Genomic DNA, 13880 nt, shown 5'->3' with positions numbered 1-13880 from the left:
GACTATGGGGTTAGTAATGGGGGTGTCTTATAGACGCCTCTCCATTACTAACCTGGGCTTGATGTCAGCTGGCAATATAAGCTGACATCAACCCCAGCCCTATTACCCCACTGCCACCGCTACAGGACAGTGGGAAGAGCGAGGCTAAGTGCCAGAATTGGCGCATCCTAGTTCTGTGCCATTTCTGGGGCGGCTGACGGATGGTGTTTCTAGCCTGGGAGGGGGGCAATATTCATGGCACCCTTCCTGGGCTATTAATATCAGCCTCCAGCTGTCTGCCTAGCCTTTGCTAGCTATTAAAATAGGGGGGACCCCACGTCATTTTTTTGGGGGTCCCCCCATTTTAATAGCTAGTAAAGGCTAGGTATTCAGCTGGGGGCTGATATTAGTAGCCTGGGAAGCTCCGTGGGTATTACCCCCTTCCCAGGCTTCAAACATCTGCCCCAGCCGTCTGTTTAACCTCCGCTAGAGAATAAAATTACGGGGAACTCCACGTCAATTTTTTTTTAAATAAATCCTTTATTTTAACACTAAATGCCAAGTACAGTAATCAACACTATCACTGTACTTCTTATATATGTGACTGACATGTTTCTATGTATCTAATCTATGTGTGATGTTCTATTCTTTCTATTCTAAATTGTCGGGTACCGATGCTGAATTGCCGGCCGGCTTTTTTAAAGAGACGGTGCATGAAAACACTATTATTTTTTTTAATAAATCCTTTAACACTAAATGACAAGTACAGTAAGCAACACTGTCACTGTACTTCTTATATATGTGACTGACATGTTTCTATCAATCTAATCTATGTGTGATGCTCTATTTTTTCTGTTCTAAATTGTCAGGTACTGGTGTGTGCCGCTGCTGAATTGCCGGCCGGCTTTTTTAAAGAGACGGTGCATGAAAACACTATTATTTTTTTTAATAAATCCTTTAACACTAAATGACAAGTACAGTAAGCTGAGCGCTGCCATCCAGCTTGTCATCCTTCAGAGACACTGCATAGCGCAGGCATTATGGGAACTTCCGATTCCGGTATTCGATATTCTAAAAGTATCGGAACTCAGTATCGGAACTCCAATACCGCGAATATCAGTCGATACCCGATATTTCAGTATCGGAATGCTCAACACTACACTCCAGTGTTCCGAATGGTCATGACCTGGACACGTTTTGAGGCCATCCACAAGTTTTTGCATTACAACGATAATGCAAGGTGTCCTGCAAGCAATGACCCAAACTTTGATCGTCTTTTCAAAGTTCGGCTAGTCATCGAACACTTCAACAACAAGTTTGCTGAAGTGTGCGTGCCCCAAAGGGACATCTGTGTGGATGAGTCCTTAATTGCTTTTAAGGGGTGGCTTGGATTTTGGCAGTACCTGCCCAGTAAAAGGGCCCGGTATGAAATCAAGCTGTATAAACTTTGTGAGAATACATCAGGGTACACTCACAAATTTAGAGTTTATGAAGGGAAGGACTCCCGGATTGAACCCACTGAATGTCCCCCTGTTCTGGGAGTGAGTGGGAAAATTGTGCGGGACTTGGTGCACCCACTGCTGGATAAAGGTTATCACCTGTACATGGATAACTTTTATGCTAGTGTCCCTCTCTTCAAGTCCCTCTCTGCGCGACGTACCGCAGCCTGCGGTACTGTCCGCAAAAATCAGAGAGGCCTCCCAAAGACGCTATTTGGGCAGCTACTCAGACGGGGTGAGAGCAGAGCCCAATGTAGTGACTACCTGCTGGTGGTCAAGTACAAGGACAAGAGGGATGTCCTTATCTTGACCACCATACATGGTGATGGCAACACCCTCAGCACTGTACGAAGTTCCACTACACTGGTCGTCAAACCAGACTGTGTAATGGGGTACAACAAGTACATGGGGTGAGTTGATCTCTCTGATCAAGTCCTCCAGCCATACAGTGCTTTGAGAAAGGCCAAGGTGTGGTACAAGAAGTCGGCAGTGCACCTCGTACAGATGGCAATGCACAACGCTTTCTTTCTGTCACAATGTGCAGGTCAGACTTCTGTGTCATACCTTCACTTCCAGGAGACAGTTATCAAGGCCCTGATATTTGGCAGCGGTGATGGAGCGGGCCCCAGTACCTCCGGAACTGAAGGACCTCGAATTGTACCAGGCCAGCATTTCCCAGGGGAGATCCCTCAAGTCGCAAAAAAAGGTAAGTCACAAAAGAGGTGCCGAGTGTGTTATAAAAGGGGAATATGCAAGGACACCATTTATCAATGTGACACATGCCCTACAAACCTGGTCTGTGCATGAAAGAATGCTTCAAAAGGTACCATAATTCCATGCAGTACTAGATTAATTTCTGACGTATAACAACCTGATGAACATTACACAACTGACGTAGTGTTCGTCAGGTTGTCATAAGTCAGTTGTGCAGTGTTCGTCAGGTTGTCCTACACAACTGACGTATGACACTACATTATAAACTTCACAAATTAAGGATCAGTTCCAAAAAGGGCGCACTTGTTGGGCATTTCCACTGTTTAGGCACATCAGGGGCTCTGAGAACATGACATGATGCCCACCGACCATTCCATCAAAGTCTGCATTCCAAAGCATCACTCCTTCCCTTCCGAGCCCCGACATGCACCCAAACAGTAGTTTTCTCCAACACATGGGTTATCAGCATACTCAGGAGAAATTGGACGACAGATTTTGAGGTCCACTTTCCCCTGTTACCCTTGTGAAAATATTTTTTTTAACATTTTTGTGGAAAAAATGTTTTTTTTTTATTTTCACAAGTTAACATTATCATTTTCTGTGAGCCACCTGGGGGTTCAAAGTGTTCACCACACATCTAGTTAAATTCATTGGGGGTCTAGTTTCCAAAAATGGGGCACTTGTTGGGCATTTCCACTGTTTAGGCCCATCAGGGGCTCTCCAAACGCGACATGGGGTCTGCTGTCAATTCCAGCGAGTTTTGCATTGAAAACGTCAATTGTTGCTGCTTCCCTTCCGAGTCCTGCTGTGTGCCCAAACAATGGCTTTCCCCCACATATGAGGTATCAGCATACTCAGGAGAAATTGCACAACAACTTGTGGGGTCCAATTTCTCCTGGTACCCTTATGAAAATAAAAATATTGCAGCAAAAAGATCATTTTTGTGGAAACAAATGTTTACTTTTCACGGTTCTACGTCACAAACTTTTGCAAAACATTTTGGTATTCAAAGTGCTCATCACACATCTAAATAAGTTCATTAATGGGTCTGGTTTCCAAAATAGGGTCACTTGTGGGGGGTTTCCACTGTTTAGGCACATCAGGGGCTCTCCAAACGCGACATGGGGTCCGCTGTCAATTCCAGCGAGGTTTGCATTGAAAACATCAATTGGCGCTCCTTCCCTTCCGAGCCTTGCCGTGCGCCCACACAATGGCTTTCCCCCACATATGAGGTATTGGCGTACTCAGGAGAAATTGTGAAAATAAAAAAATTGGGGTCTAACATAAAATTTTAGTGAAAAAACTTACATGTTCATTTTTTCCTTTCATGTTCAATTAATTGGTGTGAAGCACATGAAGGGTTAATAAACTTCTTAAATGTGGTTTTGATCACCTTCAGGGGTGCAGTTTTTAGAATGGTGTCACTTTTGGGAATTTTCTGTCATAAAGGCCCCTCAAAGTGACTTCAAATGCGATGTGGTCTCTAAAAAAATGGTTTTGTAAATTTTGTTGTTAAAATGAGAAATCGCTGGTCAACTTTTAACCCTTATAGCTTCCTAACAAAAAAAAAATTTAAGTTTGAAAATTGAAAAATTGAAAAATTTTCACCATATTTCTGTTTTTTTCACAAATAAACGCAAGTGATAAAGAAGAAATGTTACCACTATCATGAAGTACAATATGTCACGAAAAAACAATCTCAGAATCAAGGGGATCCGTTGAAGCGTTCCAGAGTAATTACCTCATAAAGTGACAGTGGTCAGAATTGTAAAAATTGGCTCGATCATTAACGTACAAACCACCCTCGGGGGTAAAGGGGTTAAAGTGAATAAGTCAAAGATGTGCTAGATCTGGATTACCAGACACAACTACAGTACATAGACAAGAGAGGCAGTGTTGCCCAACTGGTCACTAAAATTTGAAGAGGTTACTATTATTTAACTTCTGTAACCATTTCCGTGGCAGACATAAAAAATTATATTAGTAATCCTGTAAGGATTAAAGTGTTCCCAGTTTTAGCAATATGCAAAAATTTCAAGTTTCATATTTTTTTTTGTTTGCTACGTGATTGATGTTAAACACTTTGGCAAATCATATTCTAATTCAGGAGCATCTAACCACTAATAATTGTTTTGTTAGAATTAAAGAAATGAGCCAGCATACTTGTTAGTATAAGTGCACATTCACACTGTGGCTATTAACCAACAAAACCTAGGATAAAAACAATGAGCTACAGTTATTAAATAGTAGTAATACATATAAATAACATAGGGCACTTAGTCAAAAGAACGTAAAAGCCACCCCACCACAACATGGTATACTAATTAGGATGGTTCCTAATTCTTGTGTATCACCTCGCTATATGCCAGCAGGCCTCAAAATAGACAAGGCATAGCAGGACCTACACCTGCCTATGGAAAGCTAAATAGACAAGATGCACAGCCCAAAGAGTGACCCCCTCCCTCTCATCCACCCCCATCCATTTTGAGGTCTGCTGGAAGATGGCAAGGTGAGAAATTAGAGTTATGGACCATCCTGATTGGGTGCACCTTGTAGCAGTGAAATGGCTTTTAAGATTTTTTGATCAAAATAGTGCCAACTAAGTACCCTATGTTATTTACATGTACTACTACTATTTGTTTATTTATTTACTTACTTACTGCTCATTGTTTTTATTTTAGGTATTAATTGTTTTGATATTATGTTTATATATTAAAAAGATAGACGATAGATTGATAAATAGATATATAGATAAATAGATGATAGATAGATAGATATACAGTAAATAAGAGAAAGCAAAATATTTTTCCTATCTTGCTATTACGATGAAGCGGTGTAAATGTTGTCTGTTTTTGTTTCCCATCTCTCACGCGCTAATAGCTTCAATAATTTGTAATGGAAGTTTCATGGCCTAAAGTGATATAGAATTACTGACAATCACAGTTATCATTGAATAGTACTTAATAGGCATGTCTTCTCACAGATTTCAGTCTCTTTGGGGCAATAGATTTTCTTAGTGTGTTAGATGTTCCAGAAAGTCAATATCTGCATGGTGAATTTTCTTCTCACTTGATTAAATGTGTTAATTTGTTGGTGTCTGGTAGCACATTAATCAGTAACCAGTGATCATATCTCCAACATTTAATTACCTTTTCAGCATCTATAAGAAATCTCTCCTGTTAAACATACCTCAGCAATAAACCACCTGATATAAAGTACAATATCTTACATTTACACAGGAAAATGAATTTAATCAAGGACATAATATAAGTGATAATTATATTCTAAAGATAGATAGAGAGAAGATAAAATAAATGAGTCTGTTTTATCCATCTTCTTTTTTGTTAAAGTAGCCAGTGTACTTTCCTTGTTTTGGGGATTTTAGTGTGTCTACTCTTTAGCTTTCTTTTTTAACCAACCTGTGTGTTTTCTACTTATGTAGACAGTGACGTATTCACAAACAGCCATGATCCCCTAGAAAATTGTTAATTTAGATCTTTCATGTTCACAAATTGCACTACAAGCCAAGATGCCCTTGGTTCTTTGTTTGTCTTGACAGTATTGGTTGCATTAAGCCTCAATTTGGCATGTCTTTATAACTAAGTACTGTACACTAAATTATAACATTACTTTTCCTATGCATCTTTTTCAACAATTTTCAGTTCTGCTATAAGAATTAAAGCAGACAGACTCACAGGCCAGGTTTGCTGATCACTGTGTTGGTTAACAGAACGTGTTCCAGTAACTCTAATATGAGGATTTATTAATGTACAGTTAGCAATTACAATTAAAAAATCTATTATTTCATCTGTGTTTTCTATCTGCATAGTCCTGGGCTAGTTCAGGGGTGTAGCTATATAGCAGGGGTCCCAAACGTGTGGCTCCGTGGCCCATGATTTGAGGTTTGCAGGTGTCTACCACCTTTCTACTTTAGCACCAGATCTAGCAAATGCTTATGGAGAGAGAAAAGAAAAGAAAAGTGTCTCTAGATTTCTACACAGAAGAGAAGAAATAGATATGCATATACTAACAGGAGGAAAGGGAGATAAATATAGTTAGCTGGAGATGACACTGCCAATTAGAGGGGTGCTTGAAGCTGGATGCTATAGTGTGGTGAATGTGCTTGATGTGAGAGTACTGAATGGAGTATATATCCCTGGATATAAGTATACTGCCTATAAGGGAAGGGGGCACCAGAGGCAGACCTACCGCCCGTGCAGCCGGTTCATTGAACGGGGGCCCCCGAGGGAGAGGGTGCCCCTCCAGCCTCCAGCAGGGCCGCCATTAGGGCATGACTGCCCTGACTCCAGAATGGGGCCCGGCCTGTCGGGGCCCCCTCGGAGCCCCGATGGGGCCCCCCTCTTGTGGGTCTCCTCATGGAGCCCCCCCGCAGGACCCCGCGCCGTCACAAGAGCGGAGATGTCCCTGCGCTCAGCATGGTTCCCCAGCCCCATGCTGAGCACAGGGACATCTCCGGTCATGTGACGGCGCCGGCACAATACTTACCCCTCCCCATGCCTCCGCAGCGTCTTCCGCGTCCTCTGACTGTGACGTCTCAGGTCAGAGGGCGCGGTGATAAGTTTACACCGCGCGCGATCTCTCCTGAGCAGCGGGAAGACGCGGGAGATGCTGGAGTCTGGATCAGCATCAGGTAAGAAGTGAGGTGAGTATTTGATTTTTTTTTTTATGTATGGGGCCATGGGGCATTATATGGTGGGGGGAGAGTGGGTGTGACATCCTGCATGGGGCATTATATGGGGGGGGTAACATCCTGCATGGGGCATTATATGGGGGGGTGGTGTGACATCCTGCATGGGGCATTATATGGGGGGAGGTGACATCCTGCATGGGGCATTATATGGGGGGGGTGACATACTGCATGGGGCATTATAAGAAGGGAAGGGGGGAAGTGACGTCCTGCATGGGGCATTATAAGGGAGGGGGTGTGACATCCTGCATGGGGCATTATAAGGAAGGGGGTGTGACATCCTGCATGGGGCATTATAAGAGGGGGAGGGGGGAATTGACATCCTGCATGGGGGCATTATATGGGGGTGGGGAGGTGTGACATCCTGCATGGGGCATTATAAGGGAGGGGGTGTGACATCCTGCATGGGGCATTATAAGAGGGGGAGGGGGGAATTGACATCCTGCATGGGGCATTATAAGGAGGGTGGGTGTGTGACATACTGCATGGGGCATTATAAGAAGGGGGGGTGTGTGACCTCCTGCATGGGGCATTGTAAGGGAGGGGGTGGTCTGACATACTGCATGGGGCATTGAAAAGGGGGGAAGTGACATCCTGCAAGGGGCATTATATGGGGGGGAGAGGTGACATCCTGCATGGGGCATTTTATGGGGGATAGAGGTGATATCCTGCATAGGGCATTAAAAGGGGGTGTCATCCTGCATGGGGCATTATAAGGGGGGAACAGCCTGCATGGAGCGCTACATGCAGGCCAATATTCTGTATGGAGTGCTATATGGGGGTCAGTATTCTGTATGGAGCGTTATATGGGGGTCAGTATTCTGTATGGAGCGTTATATGGGGGTCAGTATTCTGTATGGAGCGTTATATGGGGGTCAGTATTCTGTATGGAGCGTTATATGGGGGTCAGTATTCTGTATGGAGCATTATAAGGGGGTCAGTATCCTGTATGGAGCATTATATGGTGCCCATAATACTGTATGGAGGACTATACTGTCTGGTCTGCACTGTGCGCTGTGAGGTTTCGCCGGTTTCTGAGCTATTGTAGAATTTACAATAGATATCGCTCATGTAATGTAGTAAGTGAAATCCTTGGCCTTGTACTATATATATATTTCTCTGTGGTATCTGTGCATCATGAATCCATGGTATGTGTTAAAGGGGCCCACTGAAACTCTGTCGCCCAGGGCCCACAAAAACCTGGAGCCGGCCCTGGGGGTAAGTATAACAAGTTTTATTTTTTTTAAATACAATTATTTAACTAGGAGTGGGGGGAATCAGAGATGCACGGGGGGATGAGAGATGCACGGGGGGGGCCCTTCATGCCCCCTATGAAGGGCAGGGGGGGGCCCCCAAAAAATTCTTGCACAGGGGCCCACTACAGTCTGTGTCCGCCCCTGGGGGGCACAATGTCTCTGTATGTCACAGTGTCTCTTTAGCTGTCATTATACTGATAATGGGGGACTCTGGTGAGTATCACTACTGTGGGGTGGTTCAGCTGAATGTGGCTCTCAACGTGAGAAAGGTTGGGAATAATTGCTATACTGGGTACAAAAGCATCAGTCAAACCTACAATAGGCCCTGGTGCTTGAGGAGGCTAAGATAACTGACACTTTTCTTGCTCTCACATGGAATAGTGAAAGCTGCAGGTGATCAGCAACTGATGATTGGCTGCAGCTGTCACCTGGCATTACCAGGTCAGTGCTTTCCAGCCATGGACAGGAGCTGCATGAATTTCCTGATCTTCCAGGTTCTGCAAAGTGGTATTTGATTAGATGGCGTGGCTAATTATAAGATGAGCCTGGGTTCCCAGAGGATAAGAAAATTCATGCAGCTCCTAGCCATGGCCAAAGAGAACTGACTTGGACCAGCGACCGGGGTCACGCAACGCGTTCCACTCATCTCTAATAAGTATATGTAATATGGGGATTCGCTCTGGTAGGCAATGGTAGGAACGCAGTAAAGAGGCACACACAGGTTTTCAGTCCAAGCTCAATGTTTTATTCACACTGGCAGAAGAAACAAATTACAGTCTTACAAACAAAGCAAAAGTCCAGCTTGTTTAAACAACGTAGGTTAGGGCCCAGACGTGACATTCCGTTCAGGTCTGATATTGTCCCAAAACATCCCTCATCTTTTTCCCAACCAAAAAACAAACTCTGAGGACTTATGGCTATCTATTTATGCTGTCCTAAGTCCGTCAGCTATGCAATCCGGGCGTTGCCCCAAAAACCAGGAATAGCAGAGAAGGTCCAGGCCAGGCTTGATCTCCTTCCCTGCTGTTCACCAGTGCAAAAGGCACTTGCTGGAAGGAATATATCTCCCGTCCTGCACCATAACCCTCACTCCTTCACTAACTTTCCCCCCTTTGTTCAACCCCAAGGGGGTGGACAAGCGCCATACAGTGGTCTCTGGATAGAGCATTTGTATTCCCCCGCAGCATGCCTGCCCGGTGTTCCACGTTAAACTTGAAATTTTGCAGAGACAGGAACCACTTGGAGACCCGAGCATTCCCCTCCTTGGCTTGACTCTTCCATGTAAGAGGGAAATGATAGGTCAACAGGCAGAATGTCCTCCCCAGCAAATAATAGCAGAGAGACTTGAGTGCCCACTTAATAGAGAGGCACTCCCTCTCTCACTATCTGTACCTGATTTCAGATGGGGTGAGCTTTCGACTCAGGTAACTCACGGGGTACACTTCCCTGTTAATTTCCTGAGATAGTACCATGCCTAGACCTACTTCTGAGGCATCTGTCTACACGATAAACTCCCTTTTGAAGTTGGGCGTAAAAAGGACAGTTGTCCCACACAACACCGACTTCAATGTCACGAAAGCCTCCTTGAACTGAGCATCCAAGTGGACCATTACAGACTTCCTGCCTTTCAGGAAAACACAAGTAAAATCAATATAGTGGGGTTACCCACTAATTTGAAGCCCACCTGCTCCAAAAAATAGACCCCTGATGAAGCCACGTGTAGTGGCGACACGCGTTGGGCACTGAATGCCCGCCTGCTTCATCCCAGCATAGGATTTTGTGCTCAGGGAGGTGATTGATCGTAGCGCTATTATGTGCAGGAGGGATACTTACAGCATGAAAGGGTTTTGTATTTATTTAAACCCTGAATAGTACTTTTTGTGGTATGTGAGTATATAGTATTTGTCAGCTCAGATATTCTATATGGGCTTCATTTATGTTTGGGACTCTTTGTATTTTTCAATATATACTCTGCTGTAGTAGGCACATATTTCCCTCTTCATCTTTCTGGACTATAGTACACCTCCTTGAATGCTAATGTCAGGCAGTCATAACTAATTTGCATGTGTACGATATTGATCACCAGGGATAATACTGGCACTTGTTGTATTATGGTACTGTTTGTATGTATTTATATTTGTAATGAATAAAATTTATTGTCATTTATTATAACGTTTGATAATTTATTGAAGTATTGCTGGGTGATCACTGCTTCATAGCACACCTCTTTCCCCTTTTTTCACGTGTATTTATGTGGTGTGCAGCATGTTGATCCCTTTTTGATTTGGATGGTGCCCTCCATAGTTTAGTGTTTATTGATAGACCACATTATCACCAATGTATGCTGATGCATATCAACAATGGGGACGGAGGATGATAACCATTAACCGCTGGAATATTGTCGGAGTGCCATGCATTCCAAAAGATAATACCTTACATTGATGCAGCCCTTCAAATGGGATAAACACTGTTTTCGGCTTGGCGGTCTCTGTCAAGGGCACCTGTCAGTACCCATTTGTGAGGTCCAGGACCGAAAAATGCTGTGCTTGCCCCAACCGCTATATCAACCTGTCCACCCGAGGCATGGGGTAGGTGTCAAATTTCGATATTTCATTGAGTCTCAGGAAATCATTACAGAACCGTCATCTTCCATCCGGCTTAAGTATTAGTATTGTCAGGCTATCCCACTCACTCCCGGACTGTGAAAATATAAGTGCAAAATCCAGCAACCGCAAAATTCATTAAAATATCACATTTATTTGAAGATTAAACCATGATAATTTAAAATGTAAAAAACATGTTAGCACAACAGTCGACGTGTTTCGAGCTACATTAGTTCTTAACCCCTTTCCGACATGTGCCGTGCTATTATGACACATGTCGGGTCTCTCCCTTTGGTGCAGACTCCGGCGCTGAGTCCGCACCTTTCCGGGGACATGACAGCTAATCTGTACAGCTGTCATGTGCCCCTAACAGCCGCAGGTGGAATTACAATCCACCCACGGCTGTTAACTAGTTAAACTAGTTAATCTAACTCGCGCTTATCGGAAGCGCGTCACTAAGCCTGCCCATCGGCGCCCGTGTCACATGAATGCGGGTCACCGATAAGTTGGCATTATAACCAGGGGTCTGCACGAGACCCGTGCGGTTGTCATTGCCAGGAAGCTATGAACGCTGTCCAGCAGTCGGCGCTCACAGCAAGTGACCATTTCTGCTACACACAGGCGATCTGATCATCACCTGTGTGTAGCAGAGGCGGTTACGGGTCCGGGGGGTGGAACCTCTGTGCTACGGTGCAAGGAGGGACCCAGAGGGGCGTAACTAAGTATCAACCCGGAGCGACACTGGTCGTACAGCGGCTAACGACTCCGTGACAAGGGAGGGACCGAGCCGAGGGACCAGGTGCTACTCTGGGGACGACCTTGTAAGGGAGCAGGTGACTCCCATGGTACAGATGGCAGGGACTGACGGGAATAGCAGGTAGGCACAGCAGGCAGGCTGGCGAGCAGAAGCCTCCAGGTAGGCTATCAGGTAGACACGGCAAGTGATGGCAGGAGTCTCTAGGTGGGCTGGCAGGTGGTCACGGCAAGTGACGGCAGGAGTCTCTAGGTGGTCACGGCAAGTGACGGCAGGAGTCTCTAGGTGGGCTGGCAGGTGGTCACGGCAAGTGACAGCAGGAGTCTAGGTGGTCACGGCAAGTGATAGCAGGAGCCTCAGGGAAGGCACGGCAGGTAACAAGCAGGTAACAGGCAGGTCACATGCAAGTGCTCCCAGGTGAGCGGACTGGCAGGCACGGCAGGTAACAGGCAGGCAACAGGCAAGTGCTCCCAGGTGAGCGGACTGGCAGGCACGGCAGGTAACAGGCAGGCAACAGGCAAGTGCTCCCAGGTGAGCGGGCTGGCTGGCACGGCAGGTAACAAGCAGGTAACAGGCTGGCGGGCAAGACTGGTAGTCAGGCTAGCAGCGGGACCTGAGGGCTGAAGCAGAGGTCAGAAACACTGTGCCACAACTTTTGCTCTGGCACCTCCATTTTGGAGGAGGTGCCTTATATATGGGAGGACCCTCGGCTATTGGCCGGGGACTCCTTAGGACGGCGCGCGCGGCCCCTTTAAGAGGGAGGGAGCGCGCGCCCTAAGCATGGTGCCCGGGAAGCTGCGTGCGCCGGCAGCAGGAAGAGGAGCGCTGGGGAACGCAGAGCGGGGAGCGCGGGGAGCGAGGAGGTGAGTGGGACGGCGTCTCTGCCTGGCAGGGGGCAGAGACGCCGTTGCTACAGTACCTCCCCCCCCTTTACGCCCCCTCTTTTTTAGGCCAGAAAGGAATTTTTCAAGGAGAAGTGGGGCATGAATGTTCTCCCTGGGTTCCCAAGTTCTCTCCTCTGGGCCAAACCCCTTCCAATCCACTAGAAAAAGGGTCTTTCCTCTTACCCTCTTAGTGGCCAGAATGTTCTCTACCTCAAAAACGTCCTCAGCGGAAACTGGAGCAGGGGGAGTGCCTAGATTGGAAAAAGAGTTAAACACAACTGGTTTGAGGAGAGATACATGGAAGGAGTTGGGAATCCGTAAGGTGGCCGGAAGTTTTAACTTGTAGGCCACTGGGTTGATTTGTTTGAGAACTTCAAATGGACCGATAAACCGAGGACCCAACTTATAGGAGGGTATTTTGAGTCGGACATGTTTGGAAGAGAGCCAGACTTTATCTCCCGGGCGGAATTGAGGCGGATCCAGACGTCTCTTTTCAGCATGTTTCTTCATCCGCTCGGACGACTGAAGAAGTGCGGACCTAGTATTTTCCCAAATGGTGGAGAATTCGCTGACAAGAGCCTCCGCAGCAGGGTTGTCCACCGAGGCGGAGATGGGAAACGGAATCCGGGGATGTTGACCGTGGACCACGAAGAATGGGGATTTAGAAGTAGATTCGCTCTCATGGTTGTTGTAGGAGAATTTGGCCCATGGTAGGAGCTCCACCCAATCGGTATGGTGAGCGTTAACAAAGTGCCGGAGGTAGCTGGTAAGGATTTGGTTGATATGCTCCACTTGGCCATTGGACTGTGGATGGTAGGCAGAGGAGAAATCCAGGGTGACATCCAGTAGCTTACAGGTAGCTCTCTAGAAACGTGAGGTGAACTGAACCCCTCAATCCGATACAATGTGGAGGGGTAGGCCATGGAGACGGAAAATATGACGGAAAAAATCCTTGGCCAGCTCCGATGCAGACAGGACACCAGGCAGAGGAATGAAGTGGGCCATCTTACAGAAACGGTCGGTGACCACCCAAATGACTGTACAACCGGCAGAAACAGGGAGTTCAGTAATAAAGTCTATGGCAGCAGGTACGGGAAGAGGCAGGAGGCGACCGGCTGGAAGATGTCAGGGAACTTTGTTGCGGGCACAGGACGGACAGGCTGAGACGAAGTCTACCACATCCTTGCGCAGGGTAGGCCACCAGTAATGCCGGGTAATGAGTAGGAAGGTCTTCTGTTGGCCAGCATGGCCGGCTAGTTTAGATGAATGACCTCAGTGAAGAACCTTCTCACGATCTGGTACCGCTACAAACGTCTTACCGGGTGGAAGACGAGTCAGATCCCAGGGGGCCACATTCATCACTTTGGAGGGGTCGATGATGTGCATAGGCTCCTCCTCTTGATCGGAGGACAGGAAGGATCGGGACAAGGCGTCGGCTTTGACATTCTTGTCCGCCGGGCGGAAATGTAGGACGAAGTCTAAG

The 13880-nt window shown here is 46.3% G+C and overlaps 1 protein-coding gene across 1 annotated transcript in view; it reads right to left on the bottom strand.

The window, feature by feature from the left end:
- The window catches only part of CALN1 (calneuron 1), an 834322-nt gene that overhangs the window by 361674 nt on the left and 458768 nt on the right, over positions 1 to 13880 (bottom strand). The window lies entirely within an intron of this gene.

This window comes from Phyllobates terribilis, unplaced genomic scaffold (assembly GCF_046119375.1).
Source record: "Phyllobates terribilis strain yellow unplaced genomic scaffold, ASM4611937v1 Scaffold_2__4_contigs__length_985480577, whole genome shotgun sequence".
NCBI lineage: Eukaryota > Metazoa > Chordata > Amphibia > Anura > Dendrobatidae > Phyllobates > Phyllobates terribilis.
This window is presented reverse-complemented; position numbering and strand designations above follow the sequence as displayed.